Source organism: Chinchilla lanigera, unplaced genomic scaffold, assembly GCF_000276665.1.
Source record: "Chinchilla lanigera isolate Chin_1 unplaced genomic scaffold, ChiLan1.0 scaffold00092, whole genome shotgun sequence".
Classification (NCBI taxonomy): Eukaryota; Metazoa; Chordata; class Mammalia; order Rodentia; family Chinchillidae; genus Chinchilla; species Chinchilla lanigera.
The window spans coordinates 6,614,352-6,619,204 of NW_004955493.1; positions in this window are offsets into that span (position 1 = coordinate 6,614,352).

The window sequence follows — 4,853 nt, forward strand, 5'->3', positions numbered from 1 at the left end:
GGGGGGACTTGATTAGTTTGAAGTCTGAGAGAAAAGAAACCAGTAGAAAAGATGGCTTTTGAAGGAAGAATGTTTCCAGTCAAACACTGGTGTTTGACTCAAACATATGACTCCAGTTCCTATCAGGGAGGTGGAAAAGGACGGTGTGCAGAGCCAGGCAAAGCCAAAGTATATCGGTATGAAAGGCAGAAACACCTCTTCCTGGGAACAGGGTGTAATTCTCAGGGTTTTTTAAGCTATGAGTAATAGAAGTCTCAATTTAAACTAGTTTAAACCCCTCTGCTCTGTCTTTATTCTCGGGCAGGTTGTCTCCTCCTTGGTAACAAGATGGTGACCAGCAGCCCTGAGCTTCACTGTACTCTTAACAACTATGTCAGTCAGCTTTTCGTCACTGTGACCAAATACCTGAGGAGGATTATTTTATAATATTCACCCAAAAGGTCAAATGCAGAAGAGTGCCAGAGATCTGTGCACACACTGAAGACCCAGAGTCCTGCTGAGGGCCTGGATCTCATAGCAATGTCCTGCGTGAGTGCAGCTGGAGGCCAAGAGCCCAGGGCAATGTCTCATGCAAGTCCGTATCAAGGATCTGCGCTGGGAAGGCCCAAAGTCAGTGGTGGAAGCTAGAAAGTCTGCGCCAGCAGGGTAAAGGCTCTGAGCCAGCAGGATCTGCACTAGAGCCAGGGAGTGATACTCAAGGTAAGGATCAGAGCTTCCCCAAAGAGAACCGCAGTCATCCTCAGTGACAGGGAGGACCCGAGCTCCTTTGACGATGAGAACAGCTGAGTTCATATCAGGAACACCAGCTTGACAAGCTTCTCCAAGAGAATCAACAGCACCATCTTCCCCTCCAGTTCTCCTTTTATGCTGTTGGCAACGATCCTCAGGCGGGCCTTCTGCAGCCAGCACCATGCTGATTCAATTCAGCTGGGGGTTATAAATTGACTATTAGTTAATCCACCACAAGATGGAAAAGGGCCACCCTGAACAAAATCAGTATCCTACTTCAGAAAGATGGGAAAATAACTGTTCAAGCTCAAAGTATCTGGCACATAGCAGAACAGACTTCTGGGGATAGGGATAAGAAGGCCATTTGAATTAGCCAGGCATGGTGGTGTATGCCTGTAATCCCAATACTCAGGAGGCTGAGGCAGGAGTATCGCCATGATTCAAGGCCATCTTGGGCTACATGGTAAGTTCAAGGTCAGCCCGAACTACACAATGAGACCCTATTAAAAAAAAAAAATACAAGAGCGAGAATCCTGGCTACATTGAGCTCTGTAAGATCTGGGCAGCCCAGAACATCTCCAAGATAATCGCCACTTCATAGAATCGCATGTCTCAGTTTCACCCTTGACAGCCTCACAACGGGTAGGACATGAGTGAGCCCGCTCACCCAGAACTCTGCCCCTCAGAGGAAGTGGCCACTCTCCTCTGGATCTTGAGGGGCAGCTGCTGCTCCGGCACCCTGTTCCGCATGGTCCCTCTGCACCTGTCGCCTGGAGCCTGTGGAAGCCCGACCTTCAGGGGCGACTTCCTCCTTCTCTTGTGTCAGCCAGGGGGTTGGGACCGTGTGTGATTTCTCACGATTTCCCACAGTGTGGGAGGAATAATCACCACCCTAGGAATTCACAGTAAACTTTTTTATTACTTTAAAAAAAAAAAAAAAGGGCTGAGCATGTAGTTCAATGTAAAGGCCCTGGGTTCAGTTCTCAGTACCAAAACAATGTCTTTTTCAACTGTAACCCCATGAATGTTCTAAAGAGAAAAATCTTCTCTAAGTAAATTCAGTCTCCTTGTGTCACCAATGTTCTTGATTTCTGTTTTTACCCCTCTGCCCTCTACTTTATGCACATGTTAATTTTCTACTGAGGCCAGCCTTTTTTTTTTTTTTGTCTTTTTGAGACAGGATGTCGCTATGCACTTCAGGCAGGCCTTGAGCTCACTTTGTATCCCAGGCTGGTCTCAAACTCGCAAAGATCCTCCTGCCTCAGCCTCCCGAGTGCTGGGATTACAGGCGTGCACCACCACGCCCGATAGCCTTCTTTCTTAACTTTGCCCCTAAGCATCTTCATAGTGGCTGACTCCCTCGGTCTTGCATCTCTGAATCTACCCAGTTAATATTCCGGGGGTTTTTTGGGAACCAGGATTCAAACGTAGGACCACACACCCACCAAGCGGGCACTGTGCTACTGAGCTATATCCCAGCCCCTTCCCCCATTATTTCACCCAGTGGCTATGCCACAAGCCACGCCGCATGTCCACACATGGGGCTTCTGTGTGCATTCCGTGCTCGCTGCACGGTGGTCACAGGTGTGACTGGACGCCCTTTGCAGAGACGCTGTACACTCCCCGACATCACCACGTCACTGAATAATTTCTCAGACTCGTCTGAGGCATATGACCTGAGGCCCTGCCAGGAGACGGATCCATGTGAAGCTTTGAATCTGCTTGGCTTTGGGACTTGAGGGAGGAAAAGGTCACTTTTTCTTTGAGACAGGGTCTCATTATGCAGTTCAGGCTGGCCTTCAACTCACCATGTAGCCCAGGCTGGCCTCGAACTTGCAGGGATCCTTCTGTCTCAGCCTCCCAAGTGCTGGGATTATAGGCATGCGCCACCACACTCGGCCAAAAGGTCACTTTCTTGATGCTCTGTGACACTAACAGTAGCTGTTACAAATGAATCTAGCTGGGTGTGGTGGCGCACGCCTGTAATCCCAGCACTTAGAAGGCTGAGGCAGGAGGATCGTTGCGAGTTTGAGACCAGCCTGGGCTACAAAGTGAGCTCAAGGCCAGCCTGAACTGCATAGCGAGACCCTGTCTCATAAGACACACACACACACACACACACACACACACACACACAAAGAGTCTAAATCCTGGTATATAGCATTTAATGGCAGTAACAGCAGTTATTCTGTAAGGAATTATATTACCTAATATTCTCAACCAACCCCTCTTTGCTTAAACCTGTCAAAGTAAAGTCTGTTATCAGTAAATCGAGGCTCCTGGCCGATCCACTCACTGTGACAAACGATGCTACAATCCATAGCTACAGAAAACACTGTTTCCCTTTGGGTGCTGTGAACCGTGTTCTCAAACTTCAGTCATTCATGCACCATTTTCCCCCGAATTTGTCAGGCATTCATAATTCATACCACCGATAATATTAAATACCAAATAGTGCTCTTTAAATTCTTCTTCTCTTCCTTCTACTTTCTTTTTCCTTTTGATCTTTTTGAGACTGGGTCTCGCTACACAGTTCAGGCTGGCCTTGAGCTCACTTTGTAGCCCAGGCTGGTCTTGAACTTACAAGGATCCTCCTGCCTCAGCCTCCCGAGTGCTGGGATTACAGGCGAGCGCCACCGCGCCCGGCTGTGTTGGGTTTCTTAATCACTGTATTTCTCAGCTTTCTTTCCTGTAAAATGTGTGGATAACAGACCCTCTGTTACAGTTAGCGCTGGGAACACAGACTGTGAACCAATATGAACGGCGCGTAAGAGTTCCCCAAACTCCTTGGAGCTTTATTTACTTATTTATTTATTGGTACCGGGGATCAAACTCAGGACCTTGCACTTGCCAGGCAGGCGCTTGTGCTGCTGAGCTATATCCCCAGCCCTCCTTTGAGCTTTAGAAGGGACATGTGTGTTATATAGTGCCCCTAGCTGAGCCTACACCATTGAATGCCCATCTCCAGAGGAGGAATCAGGCAATCTACAGTATGTGGAACAAGCACTGTCACATGAGTCAGGCTGAGTTTCAGGAACATAACTCAGAGTTTAATCAGCTGCTATTATCCCCGCAGGATGAGGCTGGGAAGCTGTGATGAGACGGATGGGAAAGCTAGAGGTCATTTTCTACCCTTGTGCTTACTCACAGTCCACAGACATTTTCCAGGCACTCACTGCAAGCCCATCCCCGTGTCAGGTGCTGGGGGTGGAGCAAGGAGTTTTTTTGGACAGGGCCTTGCTATGTAGCCCAGGCTGGTTTCAAACTCGCAGCAATCCTCCTTCCTCAGCCTCCCAAGTGCTGGGATTACAGGCGTGCGCCACCACACTTGGCTCCCGACAGAGTAAAAAAGATTCGGGCCGCCCTTACAGGGTCCCCAACCTTGTCCCTGAGTGTTGGTGCCACCTGTAAAATTGGAGGGGGCGGGGAACCAAGGAAATTACCCCTTAGGCTGCAGAGGGACTATGGGGAGGGCTGAAAATCTCTTGAGGACTCTGATTCTGTGAGGTCGGGCAGTAAGGTGTCCTCCGATAGCGGGCTGGGGATATAGCTCAGTGGCATAAGCGCCTGCCTGGCAAGAGCAAGGTCCTGAGTTCGATTCCCGGTAGCACACCTGTAATCCCAGCACTTGGGAGGCTGAGGCAGGAGGATCGTCGCAAGCTCCAGGCCGGCCTGGGCTACACAGTGGGGCTCTGTCTCAAAAAAAAAGGTAGATACTACTAATCTCATTTTACAGATAAGGAAAAAAAGGTGCGGAGGAAAAAAGGAAAAGTTGCGGAGAGACAAGTCATACTTGAGCTCAACCCTGAAATGCATCCAGGATTTGGTCCTACTTCCACCTGCGGCACAGTGGCCGCCTAGTCGCTCTCGCCAGGCGGAGACGGTCCCTCAGTACCGGCCCCACTACGAACTACAATGCCCATGAGCCTCCGGGGCGCTGTTGCATTATGGGACACTCCACATTTTCCCGTTGGCGGACTCCGGAACCCGCGAGGCCGGAGTTGTGGAAACTTTCTCGTCTTTACCCTCCCGCGACACAGCAGCACGCTGGCTTCCGTCCCTCACCCGGAAGACATCGGAGATGATCATAGAAACCGGCGGATAGAGGCGCCCAGACTTGCCCT